Here is a 25,948-nt window from a genome sequence, read left to right as displayed (position 1 = left end):
GTGGAATGTGTGCATTTCTTGAGCACTGTGCGATGTCTCAATCTTGGAATCAGATTAGACACCACCTCATTTTGTGCAGCAGTTGCATTCATTACAGAAACCACTAAAAGGGAGGTTGTGCAAAGATATGATGTCGCCAAAAGGAATGTTGCTTAATCTAATGTTGATTGTATCATGTCTAATAGATGTGTACTATTACTACATTATGCTACAAAATTAAAATATCCCAAGGTGCCTCTGTGAATTCCCTTTGATGCCTAGGGGTACCTCAATGCACAGTTTACTAATCATCAATTTAGGTAAAAGAATCTTTCTGGGGATGTTTTGCAGTCCTTTCGCCCGCAGCCACCCAAATATGTGTCTTAATGGCAGATTATGGGTTGAATAACTCTAAAGAGAAAAATGACAGTGTTGAGAGAGACAAAGAGAGAGATCAATACATTCTTGGCCAACATGATTAAACTCTGTCTTTACTGAAAATACAAAAATTAGCCAGGTGTGGTGGTGCATGCCTGTAGTACCAGCTACTCAGGAAGCTGAGGCAGGATAATTGCTTGAACCTGGGAGACGGAGGTTGCTGTGAGCTAAGATCATGCCAGTGCACCCCAACCTGGGTGACAGAGCAAGTCTCCATCTCAAAAACAAACAAACAAAAACTTTCCTAAAAGGAATTGGGGGACATTTGGAAAATTTAAGTAGCTTTAGAATGATAACTAGAAACTGCCTGTTTTACCTAGTCTGAGGTTTTCAGAGGAGAGGATGTTGGCAGATGGTTTTCCCCTCAAAGAAACCTCCGCTGCTTTACCCAACCTATTGCAAATGAACGGAAATCAGGGATCATTAACACCCTAGACAATCCTAGAAAGAATGGAATAGCGTGGCATCTGGGAAAGGACTGTGAACCGAGTCAGCTGATCTTGGCTCTCAAGAGCTCCGTGACCCCAGTATAGGCTTGTCCTGTGACAGTATAGGCAGTCATAATTCCTGGTCCCACTCAGTGATTGTGTCAACCAGAAGGCTTCCTCACCCCCACACATTTTCAAACACCCCTCAGCTACTATACATTGGGTAATGCATCAGGCTCCAATCCAGCACTTAACGAACAAATGAAGAAACTGAGACTCAGACATAAAAAGATGAGCTAAGGTAGTAAACAGAAGTACAGCTAGGATCTGGTTCCTCTGCCTCCTGGCACCCCTGTCTTCTGTCTTGAACTCATGTCATGCACAGAGCAGCTGAAATAATTTCTTTCAGTACCAACCTTGCAAGAAAATGGAAATGACAAACATCCAATTGATTTGACATTTATTTGGATTCCTAGATCTAGAATGAAAGCTTCATGAAGGCAGGGGTTCTTATCTCTTGTTCACTGCTGTATTTCCAACTCCTGAAATACTACTGCCTGGTGCATAAGAGGACCTCAGTAAATTTGTCCACTGAGTGCATGGGCACACTGTAATTTATGGGCAATGCTCACGAGCGATGTTTACATTTAGGAAATCAGTATTTGTGTAGGATATAAATCACTGAATTCTTTCTGAGTTTGCTTAGATGAACTTATTTCATAAATTACTTGGAATCAAAAAACACTCTACAGAAAAAAATCATATTTGTAATGAGTTCTTCTCACTGGCTAGAATATGAAATTAGGAGTATTAATAGGATACTAACTTTGTCAATTGAATACCTTGCCTATGGCATTTTTCATTGGTGTGTATATATGCATATATATGTGTATATGTGTGTGTGTGTGTGTGTGTATATATGTATCTTTTTTGGGGGGGATGGGGGGACAGAGTTTCACTCTTGTCACCCAGGCTGGAGTGTAATGGTGTGATTTCTGCTTACTGAAAACTACCTGCCCACCCCAGACTGAAGCAATTCTCCTGCCTCAACCTCCCAAGTAACTGGGACTATAGGCATGAGTCATCGCCCCCAACTAACTTACATATTTTTTGTCGAGACGGGATTTCGCCATGTTGCCCAGACAGGTCTCCAACTCCTGAGCTTAAGTGATCCGCCCACCTCGGCTTCCCAAAGCGCTGGGATTACAGGCATGAGCCACCATGCCTGGCCTGTTGTTGTATATTTGTAATGCTGATCACAAAGGTATCACAAATATGAAACCCATCATAGCTGGAAGTTTATTACTTCTGTTGCAAGTTTAAAATTCTGACTCCCCAAAGGAGAAACAACGAGAAGAAAGCCTTCCCCTTTGATAACTGTGGCATTCCAGGCCCCCTAGGTTGGAGAGTACTGGTTTCTCTTGTAATGCAGGAGTATTTATGCCCTTGCCACTAGCTGTTAATAGTAGAATAATATCATAGAGGGCATCTATATGTAATAAGGTACTTACAGGTTTGTGGTATTGCTAAGAACATGAAAAGGTCTGGTAATAATATTCCGGGAAATTCAGTGATGTGTGCACAGTCCCATATTCATTCACAACTTGATAGTTATTGGTGATGACTTAGGTTTGTTTATATTCGGACCAAGTTAGAAAAGGATTGAGCTGTTTGGAGCCCCATTCGAGGTGGGGGAGGATGGGACACAGCGTCCTTACCACCCATGACATTTCTCAACTTAGGAACAATGGCCCCACCCAGTAGCTTTTTAGAAGTGCTACATTTGGGGAAAATTTGATTCCAAGTTTGATTTACACCTCACTGCCGGTCATAGACTAAGCCAGTGTTTCTTAGCCTTTGATTTAGAGCTTAAAAAAAACTACAGATGCCCAAGCCCATCCCCAGAGTTTCTGATTCCGTGTGTCTCGGGCGGTGCCAGTTACCTGCAATTTTGAAAAGCATCCCAGGGGATGGTAATGCGTCTGCGAATGGAGTTAGTTTGCAGTGATTGCTGTTTTCGGTCCCGCAGCCCTGACTGTACAGCAGTGTGCAGTCAGCAAAGCCCTAAGGCCAATAACTCAAACACATTTTTAAATGAATGTTTGCACCGTACTGACCTTCCAGGAAATCTCTTGAAATCATTATTGAAGGACAAGCACATGAGACCAGCGTTTCCTGGAGTGTTTCCTGGAGACTACTAGAGTTGTGAGATATTTTTCAAAGAAGAATTTTGTGATCAAATAAGTTTGGGAAAATACTGTATAATGGATTCCCCTCTCGTAGCGTACAACGTACCTTAGCCTTGGAAGGTTCTGGGAGTTCTAAAGTAAAGACGTGTTTTGTTTAACCTCTGGTTTCCCAATTTTCTTCTCCACAGAATCCATTTGCAGCTAGACATTTGTCAACCTTCTTAGGTACAGTGTCCCACCCAGTAGCCTTTGAGGAGTGCTGCATTTGGGGAAAACCTGATTCCAAGTCTGACTTATACCTCATTACCAGTTGTAGACTAAGCCAGTGTTTCTCACCCTTTGACTTGTAGCTTTAAAACATTCTACAGATGTTCAAGCCCATCCCCAGAGTTTCTGATTCTGTGTGTATGGGGAGGTGCCAGTTACCTGCGATTTTGAAAAGTGTCCCAGGGAATCTTACATGTTGTAGAGGTTGAGAATCACTACATTAGGAAGAGTTGTCTAAGTTCTTCTTCTCCTTCTTCTTCTCCTCCTCCTCCTCCTCCTCCTTTTCCTTCTTCTTCTTCCTACTTCTTCCTCCTCCTTCCTCCTCCTTCCTCCTTCTTCCTCCTTCTTCTTCCTTCTTTCTATAAGGCTACAGTGTATGTCTCCATTTTACAACTCTGTATTTTTGTTAGTGTTTTCTGAGATGGAGTCTTGCTCTGTTGCCCAGGCTGGAGTGCAGTGGCACGATCTTGGCTCACTGCAACCTCCCCCCTCACAGGTTCAAGCGACTCTTCTGCTTCAGCCTCCCAAGTAGCTGGGATTACACTCAACACCATGCCCAGATAATTTTTGTGTTTTCAGTAGAGATGGGGTTTTGCTATGTTGGCCAGTCTGGTGTCAAACTCCTGACCTCATGTGATCTGCCCACTTTGGCCTCCCAAGGTACTGGGATTACAGGCATGAACCACCATGCCCAGTCCCATTTTAAAACTCTTTTTGATGTGAAGCATGTTTCCTAGAGGGAATTGGTTTTGTGTTGAAAGAAAACTGAAGTGATGTAGGGAATCTGAGATCCTTAGCCTCCTGGGGACTCTGCCTCCTGTTCCCAGCCTGGGCATTGGCATGGTTCCATTGCACATCTGGACTTGCAGGTTAATTTGAGATATAAAGAAGCAGTAAAGAGGGTCAGCACTGTTGAGGGGATTTCCTGAGCTCCTCAGGGCAGATACTACTGGGACCTGGAACTCTGGTTGGACAATACAAATGATAATTTGGTGACATGGAGGTTGAATTGAAGCTTTCTTGGTGAAACATTCTTTGTATAGGTTCTTCTCATTTTACACCTCCTGGCCTAACACCTTCTAGAATAGAATCTCCATTCCTCAGCACCATGTTGTGAGAAGCCAGGCAGGAAGTAGTGCAGTAAGATTAGCGGGTTTTTACACTTACCATTCAGGGAATTAATATGGGAATAGTAAAGGGGTGTGTCACAGCCACAGGCTTCTCTGATGGTTGTTTTCCAAGGAAGAGCTCAAACAACAACATCCAAGGCTGAGATGAAGTCAGAGGAATCTACCTATACCATGATGATCATCTCATCGCTTGTGGAAAATGCCCAAGTAGCTGTAGGTTTAATCAGAGGCAAGAGAATCAAGGCTGTACTTTTGTGGCCCATGAGTGCTTTGATGAGGACGTTTGTGTCTTTCCTTCTTTTGGTCCCATGTGGTCACTCACCTTGTCACAGAAGTTATACCAGGATTTACTAAAGAGTGTCAACTCAAACAGCAAGCGGCTCCTCCCAGTTAACTTGTGGTTGGAGGAGAGAACCTTTGCGGGGCTGCATTCTCTTAGTAGTGCTCTGAAGCGATTTGCCCGAGAGTGGACCAGAAGAAAGGAAAGGTGAGCCAAGCACTCTGAGTGTTCCAAGCTCCATGTAATCTATTTTACATATGTAATTCTCTCATGTATTATCTATAATAACACTGGGAAGTACTTCTTAGTAGTTCTTTATGGAATAGATGAGACCCAGAGGTTCAGGGAGATAAGATAACTTGTCCAGGGATACACAGCTAGAGAGTGATAGGGCTGGAATTCAGACTTAAGTCTGTTGGGTTCTAAAGTCCACTTTGAGGTCCCCCTAACCTATCCTGCTTCTATGGTTGGTACCCATGACAGTGTCACCATCCCTCACTTTAGAACATCATCTTTGCTGTTGAACTGGATGGCAAGCCCTTAATTCTGTTAGGAGAAAAATCATAAAGAGATGCCTTATAACTGATGCTTTAAGGTTACCTTATACTGCTATCAGCCTTGCACTGCAGCTGTCAGCAGCCATTCTAGGACACACTGTGAAAGAAAACAATATCATAGCTAGTCAGAGGATCCCTGCATTCATCTTCACTAAGTATATTTAGATTATACTTTTGATTTCGGAGTAGTCAATTGCATTTATTAGCAATGCTCTTTGTCTAGAATTTAGTGGCATTAGCTAGAATTTTATAATGGCATAAACAATACCCTGGAGGAAATAGGATATCACCGTGTGGTACAAAGCTAACATTAGTAAACTAAATATTAATCCAAGGTTAACCATTAGCCTAAACTTTCTCTTCAGATTCCAAGATAAACTTTACTGTGTCAAAAAAAATTATTTCAGCCCAGTTTGACATTCTAATATGAAAATCACCAAAGACTTGCAAAGGCCCAGTATGAGTAATATTAACTGGCTCCATAACTTAATTACAGAATACCAATAACATTGCCTGGGACCACATGATTCTAAGCTTTTATCACAAGATTTCTCAAATGTTAGCTCTGGGAGATGATCGTTTAGTTTGACTATTATCTTCTGCAGATGAAGAAACAGCAGAGGTAGGTGATGTTTCAAAAGTCACAAGGCTGGGTGGATCACAGAAATGGCCTCTTTACTACTTACTTTGTCACTTTAGTTTTGTCTTTAATTGGAGTATTTTTAAGAAACACTTGGGCTGAGTCTACAAATGTAGCAGACTATTAGGTGTGGCCCAGTTTGTACTTATGTGTTACTCAATCTCAACTGATCAACAGAAACATGCCGCAGAGGCTGCAGGGTGTGTAGAGTGATGGCTGTCAGTATTCAGCCTCATTGGTCTGAGTTCTCTCAAACCCAAAGTGTGAGTAGGTGGCCAACAGATTTTGGAAGCCTTTGAAATATTATTCTAGTTGCTTAGTTACTGCAGAGCAATCATTATTTTTTCATCGGCGGTTCCAACCCCAATGTGCAGGCTTTGTGGCTGCTGCAAGGTAGCAGTGACAGGAAGAATGAGGAGTTTAAGCTGAAACTGAATGTCTGAAAATGAGCATAATCCTGAGCAAGGCTTGCCATCAGAGTAAGTAATCGTTGATGATGTTAACAAAAATTGAATGTACTTCTCTGCAGCTATGTTGTTGTGAATTATACTTGCTTATTAGTAGAAAATACTGAGATTTGGTAGCCTAACACATTTTGAGAGTGTCAGTTAGAATGGGATCAAATGACTATACTTTTAATGCTGGAAGTTGATCTGATACTATATATAGGGCATAATTTTGCATTAGATCCAATGCAGCTTAGGATTTTTTTCTTCTCAAGACATTCCCAGATAAACATAAGCTGAGGGAGTTTGTTACCACTAGACCTGTCCTACAAGAAATCCAAAGGGACTTCTGAGGGCTGAAATGAAAGGATACTAGAGAATAAGTCAAAGATGTATAAAGAAAAAAGTAATATCAGTGTAGATAAATACACAGACAATTATAGAAGCTAGCGTTGTTTTAACAATGGCTTGGAACTCTACTTTTTGTCTTCTACGTGATTTAAGAGAATAATGGATTTTTTTTTTTAAAAAGGTATTGATTTATGTTTTTGGATACACAATGTACAAAGATGTCGTATTTCCCCTTAGCTTTACTAAGGTATGATTGACAAATAAAAATTGCGTGTATTTAAAGTGTAAAAAGAAAAGTAACTTTTTTCTTCAGTGTATGTGTCCATGCCAGTGGTTGCCCTTGGGGTCTAATTTGGCTATTAGCCCATTCCATTTACTGGGACTTCCAGCTGAAAAATTATTTGAGGTACCTCAAAATGGGACCTGTTGAAATGGCTGTCTTTCTCCAAGTGAGCCTGTTATTTGGTGCTCTTTTTACTACAAGTGATAGCAAACCCAGTTCATACTGGCTGTAGCAAATAAGAGAATCTGTGGGCTTATATATACATACACAGGGGCTACTGATTTCTAGGATGCCTTAATCCAAGGACTCAGATGCCTTGGCTTTGCTCTTTATGGTGGCTTCCTTTTTAGTTAATGGTAAAAAAAAAAAAAAGGCTACAGCATCTCTAAATTTAAGTCAAGCTGAAGAGTGAGCATGCCTCTCTATGTCTTTCCAGCAGATCCCAAGATTGACTCTCACTGGCCTTGACTGGGTCATGTGTCTATCTCTAAACCAATCTCTTTGACGGGGTGGATTGAATTACTCAACTGACCAGCTCTTAGTCATGTGTATCCCTCCTGAAGCCAGACGATTTTCTTCACACCTGAACTACAGAAAATGTTGGTTTTACTAGGGGCTCTCAGGCTCTTTAAATAAAAATATCAGGACTTTGAGGGCAAATAGGCAATAAAAGTTATATTCCTCAACCTGCCCTATACAGTTTTGCTAATGTATATTATAAGTTTTATATTATCTAAGTGGTCTTTCATTAGAAGTGCTGCTTTTTTTTTTTTCCTCATAAGATTTGTCTATTGGTGTATTTGAATTATCTGTGAAAACTTTAATCATATTCTTCTAGTATGCTGCATTCACCAGCATAGTATTTAAAATCCCAATGAATGGAGGAATATAGTCACTTGCAGTGCCTAGTTATAGCCATGACCCTCCTAAGAAAGGGCCAAGTTACAGGACATTACTACCTGCAAGCTGATTTGTATTAATATATATATATAATATCTATATGTATATGTATATAGATATTATATATTATATATTTTTTTGCTCCAGCAGCTCTAGGACTCATGTGGGTAACAGAGATAGCTGAAATAGAGCCTGGGCTGGTAGTTGATCATCTTTAAGAAAAATTGTAAGCTTTTGCATCTGAATTCTTTTCCTGTTAACGAAGATGAATAATTTTCTAAATTGAGAAAGTGAGAATAAATTTGTTAATCCTTTGAAATTATACTGAGCTCACCATTTAAAAATACCTACAACAGCAGCTTTCTGTCTACATGTTAAGAGACCAATCTAACCATATCAAGATAATCCATTTTTATTCCCTGCTTTATGAGCCTTGGGTCCCCAGAAAGTGAAATTATGAGTATGTATTAATATATTATTGATACTCAGTAGCTGATGTATTTTACATGTTCATTCCAGGAGTTAGAGAAGCCCAGACTTCAATTAAAGTATTTTTATACAGTAAGTGCCAGGTTTTTTTTTTGTTTTTTTTTTAAGACAGAGTCTCACTCTGTTGCCAGGCTGGAGTGCAGTGGCGTGATCTCGGCTCACTGCAACCTCCGACTCCCTGGTTCAAGCGATTCTCTTGCCTAAGCCTCCTGAGTGACAGGTTTTTAAAACAAAACAAAATGTGTATTTCACAATTAATATGTTGCACAATTCTGCCACAAATTAATACAACATTTTAATTTGGGGACTTTAAGAGGACGTTATTTGAACTTTATCTTTAGTTTTACTAATAGCAAAGTGGGTGAGAGGGGATATCAAAATTTCATAATTAAGTATGAAACTATGAGTCAGGCCTGAATATGCTATTTATATCTGGCAGTATTACCTGCTCTCCTGTTCCTCCCCAATCCCAGCTGCTTTTAAGATTTTAAATTTATTTTCACAGTTTTACTGTGATGGCTCTTAGGTATATTTTATTTATATTTCTCCTAATTGTGGTTCATGGAGCTTGTTGGATCTCTGGCTTGATATCTTTCACCAGTTTTGGAAAACTCTTGGTGGCTGTCTCTGAAGCTATTGATTCTTTCTCATGGTTCTCTTTTCCTTTTGGAATAATAGTTACACGTATATTACTTCTTCATGTCTTAAATGTGACTTAAGCTGTTTCTCGTATTTTCAATTCTTTTGTTTTTCTCTCTGTGCTTCTGATTAGCTTTTCTTCTACTAACACCTGTTTTACTCCAATAAAACTTTTCTGTGTCTACCCTTTTAAACTTATCTATTGAGTTTTTAATTTCAATGATTGTATTTCAGTTTTCCTCTTTTTATAGAGCCTGGGTATCTGGTAAGATTCTCTATCTTTAATATATTTTTTGAATATAGTAATTGTAGTTATAGTAAAATTCTATTTTGATTAATAAAATACCTAGATTACCAGTGAGTCTATGTATTATCAGTTTTTTGTCTTGGTTTTGGTCATTTGATCTTGTTTTCTGTCATGCTTTGTAATTTTTTTATTAAGTGCCTCATACTCTATGTGAACATTTTTAGGCTCTCTAGATGCTGTTATATTCCTCCAGGGAAGATCTGTTGTTTTCTGTTGGCAGTAGGATAAAGATGTTTATCTAGATTGAATCAAGAATTATGATAATTGGAGTGAAATTTCAAGTTAGTCCGTTTTCATTTGGTTTATTTCTAAGGTATAAGCCATGGAGAGTCTCAGCAGAAAGCCTGCAGTATTTACCAGGACTCTGTCCATAGTAGGCCCTAAATGTCAACTCCTAAGTTGAGTGGCACAGTCATAAAGTCAGCTTAGCTTTTTAGCCTCTTAGCAGAAGCTTTCTGTTTATTTTCTTGTCCTTTTACAACTCAAAGCTTTGGAGTGCAAAGGCTGGAAAGAATGTTTGGTTCATTTTTCTGAAGCTGTCTTTCCTCTCGGATCTTTGTGCCTCGTGTTCTGGCTGCATTGGTAGTCCTAGATTTCATTTTTCATCTCAGTGAGACTGCTCCAGGCTTTGGGCTGCAGCTGTCTGGTTGGCCAATGTGGCCTGGCCAGAAATCAGTGAATGCTCTGAAAAGAGCAAGTAGTACAAAGGACGGTCTCCCCTCAGGGTGTTTTCCTTCGCCCCTCAAGTTTTGCGTGCCTTGATTGAAGACCAAAGTCTGCAAACAGCAAACAGCAGCTATTCCTCCTTCTCTTCCTCCTCCTCCTTTCTGTCCTTTCCCTTCCTTCTTCATCCAGCTTTTGTAATTGTTCTCAGTGGGAGACTTAGTGTGGTATTACTGTTACTTTCTGTAATTCCTGTGCAATCCAAGTTTTTCCATCACTGCAATACGTATGGTAGTATTATCTGTTCATATCAAGGTTTTCCTATGGGAAAATAGGGTAGGCAAATACTGTAACTGTTTTTCAGTTAAAATCATGTTATATGCTATTAGTATTCATCCTTTAACTTTTTGTTTATTCAGTGTTGAACATGCTAGAAACTGAGGACACTGCTGTGAACTAAATAGGCATAATCCCTGCCCTTGATTGAGGATCTTACAGTATGGTAGAGACAAATACCTATGTGTCCATCTCTATCTCTACTTAAATCTACATCTATATATAATTACATATTATTGTAAGAGCTACAAAGGAAAAGTAAAATGAATTATGAAAGAGACTTAGAACACTGACTTAATTTACACCAGGGGAAAGGTTTTAGAGAATGTGCCCCTTTGGAGGTGTTGGCTGAGACCCGTAGTGAAAACCAATTAGCCTGCGCTTTCTAGAAGAAACAGCACATGTGCTGCAGACCCTTTCAGCCAAGAAGTTGGTTCATTTAAAGAACTGAAAAGATGCCAGTGAGGCTTTCAGCAGTGTAGAGGACATGAAGGGAGTGGGAACAGAGGAAAGTGATGTGAGCTGAATTTGGAGCTGGGGCCAGATCAAAGTGGGCCTTTTAGTCTGTGCTAAGGATTTTGGAATTTCTCCTAAAAGATGTGGGAAACCGTCACAGGATTTTGAGTACGGCACTTTCATGGTTGACAGTTATCACTCTGGACTGGGTGTGGTGGATAGGCTCAGGTTCATTTTTACATAAATGTTTTTGGTGTTAAAACTTCCTGATTGAGTCAGGGTGCTGTGACTCATTACTGGATTCTCAGCACTTAAGGATGTGAGGCAGGAGGATCACTTGAGGCTAGGAGTTTGAGACCAGCCTGGTCAATGTAGCAAGACCCCCAAGAGAAAGTACAGAATAAGGAAGGAGAGGGTGGTTTGCAGGGTCGACGTGATCTTGATATCAGATGGGACGAAGATTCAAAAATGTTGGGATTCGGCAACATGGAAATCAGGGGTGACCATCAGAGGGACAGTTTGAGTAGAGTGGTAGAGGCGGATGTCAGAAGTCAGACTGAGTCAGACTGAGGAATCAGGAGAGAGAAAATAGAGATACCTTGAGTCAGTGCCTTTTTAAGAAACTTGGTGATGTAGGCCTAGAGGAAGGTGTATAGCATAGTTTTGAGTAGTATCTAACACACACACAAATGTAAGTTCACAGCGAATACAGGGATGGTAGGATCTGCAGTCTTGCAGGTCGGAATCTAATCATTTTGCTTGTGTATTAAAGTACAGGCTAAGCTACCCCCAAATGCAGTTGCTTAAATAAAAGTTAGGACTTCTCTCTTAAAGTCAACAGATGATGATTGACTCCACATGCAAGAGAGGCTATAGGAAAATAAATGTTTTCTTCCTCCAGGCAGCAGGGTCACAGGTGGCTCACTCCTAAGTACAGGAAGGATGTACACAATGTCCCAGAGCATGACAAATGGTCACTCCAGTGCGCCATCCTAAAGTCCTCTCCCTTGACTTTGTGCTGGCCTAGCTCACATAATAGGGCTGGACTTTTGAGAGTGATAATGCTAGAAATGGTGATAAATTTTGTATTTGAATTGCAAGTGGCGTAGTGAATAGCTAGGGGGATAGAATTTGAGGATGGCATCATTGGTAGCTGATGTGTTGCCTTACACTTGAGGGACGACCTGCGGTGCCACCTGCACCTGGACCATGAAGGTTGGAGCTGATCTGGAACATGTTCCAGGCCATCTGCTGAGTGAAAGCAGGCTGCGGCACTGGCGTAATTTTTTCCATTGCTCCAGTCAGTGTGGCCACACCTATGGGATCCAGTTATCCCGCATGCCAACCAGCTCTTTATTTTTCCTTTGAATTAACTGTGGCAGAGGGCTGGCCTAATGTCTCATGTGATGTGATGCCAATAGTTTGGCTCGGCCATTGGCTGTGAGTGCTCTCGGGGACCTGGGAGGCATCTCAGCCGCCAATCTAATTTTACATTTAAAGACACAGTCTTAACTGCAAAGTTGTTGCAGCTTGTTACTCAAGTCAGACGGCTGGAAAGCAGCAAGGCCTGGACCGAAACCCATACCTTGTTATTTTAAACCCAGTGGAAGCGTGTCTTATCCACCCTTATATTTTCGTTGTCTGGCATGCTAACCTGATACCTACTAGATGCAACAGGATAGTCGGAGTTGCTAATTAAAATTTTCCTTTCTTGTTTATTTTTAATTTTTTTTTTGAGACAGGGTCTTGCCGTCACTGAGGCTGGAGTGCAGTAATACAATTACAGATCACTATAACCTTGAGCTCCTAGGCTCAAGAAATCCTCTCACTTCAGCCTCCTGGGTAGCTGGGTAGCTAGGACTACAGATGTGCGCCACCATACTCGGCTTTTTTTTTTTTTTTTTTTTTTTTTTCAGAGATGGGGTTGGGTTTTGTTGTCTAGGCTGGTCTCAAACCCCTGGTCTCAAGCAGCCCTCCTGCCTTAGCCTCCCAAAGCGCTGGGATTACAGGCCTGAGCCACTGTGCCTGGCTACTAATTGAGATTTTCTTCTGCCACATGCCTCAGTCCCAACAGTAGAGCTAGTATCGTGTTGAGAGCAAAATTATGAATTCTCCAAGGCCAACTACAACTCTCAGTCTATTTCCAGGTGCAAGAAAGGGCACTGATTGGTCAGACTTTGATTAATGACAGATAAGAAGAGACCTGGGATAGAGGAGAAAATGGACTCTTTCTTTGTGAATAAGTACATGTTACCCCTCTCTCTCCTTCCCAAAGGGGAGTAAAGAGTCTAATGGGGTTTGGATGTTTCCATGCTTCTGAGGTGGGTGTGGAGGCGAGAGGGTTGCTCGTATCATTTGCAGGGTGTCTAAGAGGGGAGTAAGCGAGCTGTGTGCTTTTTTATTGGATGACTACTGATTGCTCTTGCCGACCTGCCCCAGTACTGATAGAGAGCAGTAAGGTGTGGCAGTATCACCAACTGCAGAGGAAACAAGTCAGCCTCCTCAAATTCATGATCTCTGAGAGATACACTAGTAGGACCCCACTCACAAGCGGGCCCAATATTGGCTCTGGCCTACAGAGTTAAGACTGAAGGGGCCATCAGGAGGTGGGGTAGAAAGGCTCTCACATCAAAGTGGTATAGCATGGGGCTGCCAGCGGGGGTCTGCTGGATGATGTGGTCAGATCTAATGAGAGATCATTAGTGCCCAGAAGAGGGGACTGAGGTCCCTGCCAGTAAGACTTGATGGGGGTCTCCATCCATATCATCTGTGGTGACCACTGAGGAGGTGACAGCAATCTTAGCACCACGGTGATAGGTTCATATGAAAGATGGGGAATAGGCCGGGTGCAGTGGCTCAAGCTTGTAATCCTAGCACTCTGAGAGGCTGAGGTGAGCGGATCACGTGAGGTCAGGACTTTGAGACCAGTCTGGGCAACATAATGAAACCCCATCTCTACTAAAAATATAAAAATTAGCCAGGTGTGGAGGTGCGCCTGTAATTCCAGCTATTAGAGAGGCTGAGGCAGGAGAATCTCATGAACCCAGGAGGTGGAGGTTGCACTGAGCTGAGATTGCACCACTGCATTCCAGCCTGGGCGATAGAGCGCAAGACTCCATCTCAAGAAAAAAAAAAGAATGAAAAAAAAGTGTAGGGATAGCAACAAAGAAAATGATGACTTACTACTGAGGGAAACATCCTCTCCAGCCTTTCTGGGCTCGGTGATCAGAGAAGCATGCACAGAGAACAGGGATGGGGTGTGGCGAGCAGACAGCACCCGCCCCGGTCTCTCGGCCCACGTATGTCTTCCTGTCTGAGCCATTAGACCACCTGCTTGGCCTGCTCTGCAGAAAGGAGGGGAACTTAGAACTGGGCATAAGATTGAAACGTGGACCTTTTTTAAAAAAGAAGGCTCTTCATTATTTAAATCTCTCAATGGTTAGAAAAGTATACTACAATGAGTTTTGATGAACCTATTACTCAACTTCAACAGTTACTAACATTTTCCCAATCTTACTTCATCTAACCCTCCCCAACTTTTATTTTGTTTATTGAAAAATATTAGGGGAATATTTTAAAGTAAATCCAAGCCATTCTACTGTTTCACATGTCAATACTTTTGTTTATACTTCTAACAGATAAAAACTTTTTTTGATAAGTCATTATACTATTACTACTTCTAACAAAATTTCTTAATATCCTAGAATACCCAGTCAGTATTCAAGTTATCACAGTTGTTTCAAAGGTTGCTTTTTGTTTTGTTTTGTTTTAACAGTTGCTTTTCTGACGTTGATTTGATGGAGAAGCAGGATTATTTGTCCTATGGAAAGTTTTACCCACTTAACTGATTACTTCTGAAGGATGTCTATTTAATGTGTTTCCCTATCTCTGGTATTACCTGCAAGCTAGTAGGTAGATTTAGAAACTTGACTAGATTCAGCTTCAGTTTATTTTTAGGCAAGAATACTTAATAGTTTGTGCTGTATATACTGGACTATTTTCATAACCCAAAAAAATGAACTAAAATGTTCTGGGATGGACTGAGAATTAAGGTTGCTAACTTCCCCGGGGGACAGGGGACAACCAGAGTGCAGCTAGTGGTAGCAATTACTGGAAAAAATAAAACCACTATGTTCAGCCTCTTCAGATACTCTGGTTATAGAGGCGAGGTGTAATGGAATTTTAAAATTGCATTTTGCACTAGGGATCCAAATTCAATAAATGTGTGAGTTGGCAGACAAGGCAGTTTTGAAAACTGCTCCACAGCTCTAAAATGGTCAGATTATGGAGAGGATTTTTTTATTTTTTTTATTTTTTTTTGAGACGGAGTCTCACTCTGTTGCCAGGCTGGAGTGCAATAGCGCAATCTCAGCTCATTGCAACCTCCACCTCCCAGGTTCAAGAGAGTCTCCTGCCTCAGCCTCCTGACTAGGTGGGATTACAGGTGCCCGCCACCATGCCTAGCTAATTTTTGGGTTTTTAGTAGAGACAGGGTTTCACCATGTTGGCCAGGGTGGTCTTAATCTCCTGACCTCATGAGCTGCCCGTTTTGGCCTCCCAAAGTGCTGGGATTACAGGGGTGAGCCACCACACCTGACCAGAGAGAGGATTTTAAGATATTTTAGACAGTCTGCCATCTTATCTCAAACCTGTGGGACGGTCGTGGGACTCCTTGAAGCACAGTTCGGTGGTGCATAGCGCTGGAGGGCACAGCCAGGGTCAGACTCCTGAACCTCAGGCAGCGAGAGGTGGGCCAGCTGTGGCTTTGGTGCCAGTTCCACACCATATGTGTGGCTGCCCTGTTAGTATCCACCTGCCCTGCCAGCATTTGTTGAGCAAAATGAGGCTATGTATTTATTGTCCCTGCATGATAGGTGAGCCTCATGTGAAAGAGCATCATAGCTTTTTGGTTCTGTCTGATACATTGGGCTGCATGGAGGAACCCTATGAGTAAGAGGCTGGAAATGGATGCCAGATTCCAAGAGGCTGTGGAAGTTGTTGCAAGAGACCACTGGCACTAGGTTGCATTTGCTAGGTCCAGGGGACCTGCAGGAGAGACGGTTTCCAGGGCTGAGAGTCTCCAAGTCCCCCCTAGAGCAGTTCATACAAGAGATAATCAACTTTAAACATCTGCCAGCTGGGCACGGTGGCTTGGGCCTGTAATTCCAGTACTTTGGGAGGTCAGGGCTGGAGAATTACTTGAGGTCAGGAGTCTAAGACCAACCAGCCTGGACAGCATTGCAAGATGCCATCTCTACAATACCAGCCAGGCATGATGGTACGCTTGTATTCGCAGCTTATCTGGAGGCTGTGGTGGGAGGATCGCTTGAGCTCAGGAATTTAAGGCTGCAGTGAGCTATCATAGCACCACCACAGTCAAGCCTGGGTAACAGAGACTTTTTCTCTAAAAATTAAAATAAGTATCTGCTAGGCCCAAAGAATGGATTGCCAGCTTATGATGGAACCAGACCTGTTAAGGACTCTTACTCCTTTTCTTCTTCCTGCTTTATCCCCAACACCTTGAGGGAGCTAGCAGTTGTAAAGAGAGAAGCCTGATACATCCCCTTTCCGAAACTAGCCTATCCCTGGAAGGAGAGATGGAACTCTTAAATTAGGTTTGCAGTATTGATTATTAAAAGAGATTGGTTTGGGAGACTGAGGCTGGCAGAGCACTTGAGGTCAGAAGTTCGAAACCAGCCTAGCCAACATGGTGAAACCTGTATCTACAAAAAATACAAAAATTAGCTGGATGTGGTGACACACACCCATAATCCCAGCTACATGGAAGGCTGAGTTAGGAGAATGGCTTCAACCCGGGAGGCAGAGGTTACAGTGAGCAGAGATTGCACCACTGCACTCCAGCCTGGGCAACTGAGATGGACTTCATGTCCAAAAAAAAAAAAAAAAAAAAAAAAAGGAATATTTTATGACTTTAAGTGACTGTTAGTTACCTAAGAGTGAACAGAAAGGTCCTGGCACCTGCCAAGGTTTTCATCCAGAGCCGAGGAAGGCCACCCACCCACTGCTGATTTTTTAAAGGGGCAGAGGGAGAACAAGATGATTTGTTTGATCACGTTCCAGCAGTTGTGCTTATTCAACATTCTAGTTGCTAAGACAGTCAGTTGATGTTTGAATGAAGAAGTGGGTAAGGGCTAATTTGCAGGGTATAGCTGGATGAGGAGAGGATGAACCAAGCTGACTTCATCTTTTTCATGTCTTGAGATCAAAGTAAAACCTCCGAATGCTACAGCCATGGGAGTGTATCCCTTTAAATGATCTGCTGGCGGGAGGTGAAAAACCCACTTCCAGTTCATTTCATCCTTTGTCCCCTGTGTATTTGTCATTTAGTATCATTTCCACCAGTTGTAACAAGTATAATTTTGATTCTGAATCCCTCATACTGTCTTCTTGCTTTTCAAATATGATTTTTAGGATTTTTGGGACTGCAGCAATTTTCTGGAGAAAGTACTCAATTATTTCTCATTATGGCTTATTTATCTTCACTGGAACAGAGTGAAAAATAGTCTCCTTTGTGTTTTGTGGACGTTCATGAAAAATCTTACTGTGAATTATCTGTGAACCCAGATAATACACATTAAGTGTGCAAACATTTAATAGTGCTGTGAAATGCCATTAGCGTTTGCTATCCAATTTCCACCTTTAGCATGGGAATCGTGCCTTGCAACGTTACCCACCCAAAGGAAAAAATAATTTTATTTGCAGTTGGGTAAATAGAATTAGTTTGAACTACTAGAATAATTTATTGTAGTTGCTGAATAAAAACTTCTGTGTCAGTAGTATGTACACAGCAAGTGATTTATTTGCTGGCCAAGGAAGCCTTTCCCTTCATTGATATTTGAGCCTTGACCATAGGTAAGGCTAGTTTATCTGAAGAGACTCTTGAGTCCTGTTGCTTTTTGCTTTCTCGATTTCTCATGTTAAGCTGTCCTGAAAATTACTGTAATTTTTCTCTTAGAATCAGTGTTAAGCCTACAATACTGCTGTTCTTTCAGTGAATATCCATGAAGAATGACAAGGAAGGGTGAACATTAATGGCATGAATTTCAACGTTTTCATTCGTTTCATCTAGGCAGATGAGTTTGATAGGTAGTTAGACAAGTAAATCTTCTGGGGAAGTGGCTCTGATGTTACGGGTTGGGGAGATGGAACTCTAAACATTTAAAAAGCGTATGAAAACACGATTATTATTTTAGGGGAAGTATGTAAATATTTTTGTTGTTGCTGCCAATGTTTTTCTGGTTGACGGGCAGATTTTGCTGTTTTCAATATGAGAAAAACACTTGATGGTGGCTGATGTTTTCTAGCCATTGAAAATAGGAAGTGATTGGCATGTTCCATTGATGTGGGAACCCCTCAGAAATAATGTAATGACTTACTTGGTGAAAATAAGGCAGGCAGTTTTAATCCAAATAATTTGAAATAAATCCATCTTATCTTTGTAGGCCCTACAGAAAACTTACAGTAACTTCTTTTAGGAAATTCAGGCATGTCATACATTAGCTTTCCAGGTAGCCCTTGTCTGATAGCAAAGAGGGCAGAGGTTTCTGTTCCCATTTTGCTGAGGGACTGTAGATTTGCTTTAAAGCTCTGAAAAGTCAGTGGTGAAAATAGCTGAGGCCGTTTTTCAGTGGGCTTTGGCTGGGAAAGCTGAAAGTAATGCCTTTTTCTGTGACTTTCCAATATAATTTTTTTCAGATATTGGTAATTTTTATCCAGAGTTACTTTCGAAAACCACTTTCTGCTTTAGTCATTAACTTAAAATATGTGTAGTTCCCTTTTAGCATAAATGCCGTATTGGCCGTATTAGCTGGGGAGAAAGAATGGCAGCTGACAGTGACTCTTCCCCGGTTCTGTTTTTTTGGGTTTTTGGCTACTCTTAATTGTTTTCTGGACTTTAACCAGATAGGCAGCAGACTGAAGTCAGTAACAATTCTCAGGTGCCCCCCACTCTAGAATTCTAGGACTCCCTTAGTCATAGGTGTTGAGGTAGGGACTAGCTCCTGTAGGATAGCAGGTTTGTCAGATGCATGTCTTAGGCATGTCGGATATGGAGCTTCAAAAATCAGAGACCTGTAATCCCGGTGCTTTGGGAGGTTGTGGCAGGCAGATTGCTTCAGCCCAGGAGTTTGAGACCAGCCTGGGCAATATAGCAAAACCCTATCTCTACAAAAAATACAAAAATAGCCAGGCGTGGTGGCACACATCTTTGGTACCAGTTACTTGGGAGGCTGAGGCAGGAGATCACCTGAGTCTGGGAGGTTGAGGCTGCAGTGATTGTGCCACTGCACTTCTGCCTGGGTGACAGAGCAAGACCCTGTCACCAAGAAAAAAAAAAAAATCAAATCACATAAATAAATAAAAATCAGAGGCATCTCTGTACTTTTGTTTGTTTGTTTGTTTTCCCTTTTTTCCTTTTTTGAGACGGGGTCTCGCTCTTGCCCAGTCTGGCTGGAATGCAATGGTGTGATCTCAGTTCACTGCAACCTCTGCCTCCTGGGTTCAAGCCTCAGCTTGATTCTTGTACTTCAGCCTCCCAAGTAGCTGGGATTACAGGTGCCTACCACCACACTTGGCTAATTTTTGTGTGTTTAGTAGAGATGGGGTTTCACCATGTTGGCCGGGCTGGTCTCGAGCTCCTGACCTCATGATCTGCCCGCCTCGGCCTCCCAAAGTGCTGGGATTACAGGCGTGAGCCACCAGGCCCGGCCTGTACATGTCTTCTTAAATTAGAAGAACCCTCCCAGCGTAAGCCACTGCCCTGAACACCTTGGAAACCCTGCAGCCATGGAGTCAGAGGTACCACTCATTTCTGTTCCTGTCCTCATTACCTCTTGCTCTCCGTTTCTGTCTGGATTAGGTTACGGCTCCTTTTAGGTGTTAATGAGGAGTGGACTGTTGAGACAGTTGGAATAGCTTCTGTACCTTTGTAGGGGGAGAATACAATTCTTTATTGGATTGGTTAAATGATCCTTTCAAGTGTTCAAGCATTCAGATTATAGCCAACAGCAAAAATATGCTTAAAGAAAATGGGCTTTCCATAATTAAAATGATTAAAACAAATATTAAACCTTGGGAAACAGCCAACACTTTTTCTTTCTTACCTTTCTAATTGAGGTATAACTTACATAAAGTACACAAATCTTAAGTATACAGTTCAACAGAGTTTTACATATGAATATATCTGTTTAATCACCACACAAATCAAGATGTAGAACACTTCTAGAACCAAAAAAAAAAAAAGGCCCCCAATCTAAGCTCCCTTCCATTTAACATCCCCTGCCCCAAAGTGCACCACTATTTGGACCTCTAATTTGACCAAACGTCTTGGATTACTTTTGCCTGCTCTTAAACTTCATACAAATAACATCACAGAGTATGTCTTCCTTTATGTGTGACTTCTTTCATTGTGTCTCTGAGATTGATCTGTATTGCTGCATATAGCAATGATTTGTTCTTCTTTTGTTGCTGTGAAGTATTGTATTAATATAATATAATTTATCCATTCTACTGTTGATGGATAATTTAGTTTATCCAGTTTTTGGCTATTAGGGATAAATTTCTGAATATCCTTGTACATGCTTTCTGGTGGACATGTTTGTTGTTGACCTACTGGGTCATAGCGTAGGCCTAGGTTTATCTTTAGAACACACTGATGAACAGTTTCACAGATTGGTTATATCAATTTTGACTCTACCAGCAATGTATGTGAGCTCCAGTTGCTCCACATCCTTGAAAGCACTTCGTATTGTCAACAACCAACTTTTAACACTAAAAAAAGTGCTAGCTCCAATTAAAAGTAGTTTTGTTTGTTTTTGTATCTCCAGAACTCAGATACTTCTTAAGTTTTAATTCACCAAGTGCCAATATTCAGTATTGGGTTCAAAGAGCTTTATTGTATCACAAGGTCTATAAGAGGACAAAACATCACTCCTGCTTTGATGAGTTTACTGTATTTCACTAGGGTCTCAGAGAGAGTAGTCCGTCAGCAGCGTGAGTCAGGTTGTGAGCAAGTGCCATGATCAATAGTCTCTCAAACCTGTCTTAACAGCAGGATCTGTTAAGTACCCACCTTAAATAGTCAAGCACATGATGCTTGTCTCTAGCGTCTTTTCCATTTTCCTCTAGCACTCTGCTACCATTAACTGTGTACTTTCCAGGATACCCGAATACGCCCAGCTGGTGAATGTTAGCACTGTGTACTCCCTATCAGTCTCCTTAAAAGCTCTCTCATTTCTTTTCTACATTATCAGAATTGATTGCCCCAAATCTTGCTTTTGACTCAGGTAAATGAAGTTGCAGTGTTAAAATTGCATCATGGTTCATTTATGTTACCTCCTTCTGGAAGTAATTTTATTTTGGTAATGGATTCTAGGACACATAGTGTCTGCGCTACAACAAATTAGCCATTGATACTTGGATGTTTGCTCTTTTGAGGCTAATGGAGAATTTTGAAAGGAAGTCTTGATAAACATCCCCATAAAGGAAGCTGTGTATTCTACCTACATTTAAAGGTAGCTCTAACAAGGAGCTATGGAAATGGATAAAAACTGAGACAGAAATTTTAAATTACTACAATGCAAGGATGAATTGGAACTGTATATCTGTCGGTTTGGACCATTTCATTCTGGATGTATTGACTGGGTAGAATCTCAGATTTTTTTGAAGTTTTATATATATTGCCACTTTAGACCTTAGATTCCACCAGACTTTTCTTTATACTCACTATAAAATGAAAGAATTTAAAGTCCTTTTGTTTTTCGCAGTTAACACAGTACTGAGTATGGAAATTCAAATGATTATTTGATGTTTATTTAAATTTTGGATAATCCTGGTCCACCATCAGAGCCTATATTGCACCCATCTGATCAGAATTCTTATGCAGCCATGCACCACATAATGACATCTGGGTCCATGATGGACTGCATATATGATGGTGATCCCATAAGATTATAATACCATATTTTCCCTGTGCCTTTTCTATTTTTAGATAGGTTTAGATACACAAATACTTACCATTGTGTCATAATTGCATTCAATACAGTAATATGCTTTATAGGTTTACATCCTAGGAGAAATAGGCTACACCATGTAGCCTAGGTGTATAGTAGGCTCTATTACCTAGGTTTGTGTCAGTACAATATATGAGGTTTCCATGATTAAATCACCTAAGAGTATGTTTCTCAGAATGTATCCCCATTGTTAAGTAACACATGACTGTATAACACATCGAGATATCTCTACATTGCAAAAAACCAGTGTTTGAATGAGAAGATATGGTGGATGATTATATCCAATTTGATCTTTTTTCATTTGTTGAGACTAAAACCTATATATACATGTGAGTTACTTTTAGAGAACTCAGTGAAGTTACATCATTTTCATAGTTACATTTTATATATCTTGCATTAAATTCATTTCTAGATACTTTATATTTTTGATGACATAGTAAACGGTATCTTTTTTAACATTTCATTTTCTAACTCTTTGTACTTATATTAAAATATAATTGATTTTTCCACATTGCATTTTACATCTAACAACCTTGTTAAACTCTTACAAATTCTGATATTTTATATGTGTTTGCTTCTGGATTTCGGATTTTTCCTATTTTCTACACACAGAAAATAGACACATCAGTAAATAATGACATTTTTATTTTGTCTTTTTCTAATCCTTATATTTTAAAATTTATCTTCCTTGCCTTATTGCATAGGCTCAGATCTTGAGTACAGAGTTTAAGAAAAGTGATGGTAGTGGGTATCCTTATAATACAGATCACAAAAGGAGAAGTTTTAACATTTTCCCAATAAGTGTAATGTCTGTTGTAGGGCTGTTGTAAATACCTTTCGTAAGATTAAGGAAGTAGCCTGCTATTTCTGGTGGATGATGAGTTTTATCACACACTTTGTCTGTCACACTGTCTCTTAAATGTGGAAAATGGCAGTCCTGACCCAGTCTCATTAACATAATATTTCGGATTGACTTTTATTACCTAGGTTGGGTTCCAGGCTAATCCTTCTACTCTTTCTTCTGGCTAACAAATGTTGGAAGAATTGATGTTTACAATCACCTAAGTCTCCCTCTTTGTGCTGGCGTACATCTGGTTCTGAGCAAGTACTGGCTCATCATCAACTCAGGACTTCAGGGGTTTTTGTTTTGTCATTTTTCACTCCATCAGGTCTAGGCTTGAGTCTTTTCAGTTGAACCAATCTGTGCCCTAAGCCTGTATTTTGCCATTAGCCCTAAAGGTAACCGAGTGTTTGCATTGACCAGTGAAAACTCACCCATTAGGGGAGGAGGAAACCAGAGTGTGAGTGAGTTGTAGGCAGCACAGAGCTGTTCAGAGGGCTCTGAGCCAGAATCCAGGTACCTGGAGTCTCGTGGCTTTCTCATGGCAAGCACCTCACCCTTGAGAGCCTTTGCCTTCTCATCCTTAGAAAAAGGGGGGTTGGCTGTAAGTACTCATCAAGGGCTGCTTTTGCTCTAAGACTCTGAATCATTAAGGGGTAGCCCATTGTTATCCTCCTTTACGTTATCCCTTTAACCCTGAAGGAGTTGAGAATTTTAATCTTATATTTTCAGATGGGGAAGTCCCTTACAGAGACATCAAGCAAGGGGCTTCAAATCCTAACAAGAATAGAGCACCATGTTTTAGATCTGACCTGCAAAATGGAGATTGAATATATTTAATTACACTTACTTAAAATGCAAAAGACCTATTTGCTTAGAAACGGAAACATCTTTTTGGTAACTAATATTTGTTGTACCAGGTTTTTTATAATGTGTAGTACATATTAAGCAATCCATTAAGGGTGTATATCAGTTTCCTGTGGCTGCTGTGACAAATGACCATAAACATATGACTTTTAAGCTTATTTAAGCTTATTGTTTTAACGAAAAAAAATTATTTTCTCATGGTTCTGGAGACTGGATATTCAAAATGAAGTTGTCAGCAGGGCCACATTTCCTCTGAAGGCTCCAGGAGAGAACGAATTCTTTGCTGCTTTTAGCTTCTGGTGGCTCCAGGCCACATCACTCCAGTCTCTGATCATGGTCACATTGCTTTCCCCTTTTCTGTGTCAAAATTCCATCTGCCTCTCTCTTACAAGAATACATGTGATGACATTTAGGGCCCATCCAGATAATCCAGGATAAATTTCTCCTCTCAAGGTAATGAACTCTATTACATCTTTTGTTATACAAGGTAATATTCACTCTTTTTGACATAGAAGACAAAAGGTTTTATGGATTAGGAGACAGACACATCTTTTTCGAGGCCACAAGCCTTTCTAGCTACAACATGGAAGCTGTTACTATATTTTGATGATGATGTAACTCAAGATAACTAGAAATGGGCATTTAAAGACTAGATCAGGCTTGAAGTTTTTTTTTTGTTTGTTTGTTTGTTTTTTAAATGGAGTCTTCCTCTGTTGCCCAGGCTGCACTGCAGTGGCACAATCTTGGCTCACTGCAACCTCCGCCTCCTGGATTCAAGCGATTCTCCCGCCTCAGTTTCCCAAGTAGCTGGGATTACAGATGTGCACCACCACGCCAGGCTAATTTTTGTATTCTTAGTAGAGACAGGGTTTCACCATGTTGGCCAGGCTAGTCTTGAACTCCTGACCTCAGATGATCCACCCACCTTGGCCTCCCAAAGTGCTGGGATTACAGGCCTGAGCAACAGTGCCCAACCTGAAGTTCTTTAATGTAGGAATAGAGGTGCTCTGTTTTTAGCACTACAAGCAAAGAAGCTAGAGAAAGTACTTGACTATCTCTCAAATGTATCCTTTGAACTTCCTGTTTATTTTTATTAGAATTGATCATTAGAGGATCTTGAGTTTGAAAGATATCTCTAACTACCTGAGTTGAATGAATGTCATAAATACAGGTGAAGAGATTTAATTTAAAACAAATGACATGATAGTTGAGGACTGTATTAGTTTTGTAGTCTGCCAAGTAGGCAGTCCTGCTACATTGCCTGGAGAGGTGACAGTTTATGCCAAAGGAGACTGAGGGGGGTCCTTTATTTTACCTTTACTTACTCAATCTGGGAGTCAGATTAAAATTTTTTTCTATGATGTTTTTTGACTTTTAGAACTTTTCCAAAAGTTGGATTTCAGAAAAAGTTGGAAAGTCTTTTATGAAAGTTGGATTTCAGAAAAAGTTGGAGAGTCTTTTATGAAAGTTGGATTTCAGAAAAAGTTGGAAAGTCTTTTATGAAAGTTGGATTTCAGAAAAAGTTGGAGAGTCTTCAAAGTGATACATAATTTCTTCTCTCCATATACAGTAGGAAAAGGATATTTTTCAGCAAGGATGCTTGTAACCTTTAAAGTTTGGCCAAATTTGTAATACAGTGGATACTTCAGTTCCTGAAATGCAGTGAATTCATTGAGGTCCTTTTATATGCAAAGCACACACAGCACGATGGAAGTGACCTAGATGTGTTCACTCACTTGTCACTCATTTATTCCACCAGTATTTACTGAATCCCTGCTGTGTGCCTGGCACTGTTCTAGGAGCTTGAGAAACTGTGCTGAACAACCCAGATAAAGGTTTTGCTTTCATGGAGCTTGCATTCTCATAGGGCGAGGTAGACAATTACAAAACCAGAGAAATACTAGAGAAAAAGTGCTATGCAGAGAATTAGAATGAGATGTGCTACAGAGTGAGCCATGGCTTTTTTTGATTGGATGATCCAAGAAGGCCTCTTGAAGGAGGTGATTTTAAGATGAACTGTGATTGGACACGAAGGAGTGAGTCCCGTGGGTGGACTGCACAGGATGCAGCAGCATATAGGGGTGCTGTTCCAAGGTCCCCAAGGCAAGAAGGAGTGTGGCCGCTTCAAGGAGCCAAAATGTGGAACACCGTGGCTGCGGAACCTGTGGTGGGAAATGAGGTTACAAAGGACACTTCGGACCTGTCGCCTAGTTTCGTGGATGCCCATCTGGGCTTCCCATTAGAAACATTTGCAGGAACTTAAAAACAAAACAAAACAAAACAAAACAAAAAAACAAACTACCTGAATCTCACCTGAGAAAAACGAAATTGGAATTTCTGAGGATGGGACTAGGCATCCATTTCTGTGGCTGTTTTTATTGTGTTTTGTGCTGTGCCCAAAGGGATTCTAATCTAACAGGAAACCACCGTGG

General features: G+C 40.8%; 1 protein-coding gene across 19 annotated transcripts in view; it reads left to right on the top strand.

Moving 5' to 3' along the window:
* Positions 1–25,948, top strand: part of CSGALNACT1 (chondroitin sulfate N-acetylgalactosaminyltransferase 1) — a 360,064-nt gene that overhangs the window by 171,106 nt on the left and 163,010 nt on the right. For 3 of the 19 annotated variants that reach the window (XM_025394219.1, XM_025394218.1, XM_025394209.1), the window contains exon 3: positions 23,810–23,969. The exons of 9 other annotated variants lie outside the window; for them this stretch is intronic. The gene's annotated coding sequence lies outside the window, so the exon portion shown is untranslated. Of the gene's footprint in view, positions 1–1,991; positions 2,110–4,763; positions 4,919–23,809; positions 23,970–25,948 lie in introns of all 19 variants that reach the window. 7 more of the 19 variants (XM_025394215.1, XM_025394214.1, XM_025394208.1 and 4 more) reach the window with 3 other exon arrangements.

The sequence above is a fragment of the Theropithecus gelada genome, chromosome 8, assembly GCF_003255815.1.
Source record: "Theropithecus gelada isolate Dixy chromosome 8, Tgel_1.0, whole genome shotgun sequence".
Classification (NCBI taxonomy): domain Eukaryota; kingdom Metazoa; phylum Chordata; class Mammalia; order Primates; family Cercopithecidae; genus Theropithecus; species Theropithecus gelada.
Note: the sequence above shows the minus strand (reverse complement) of the source record. Positions and strands in the feature narration are given on the sequence as shown.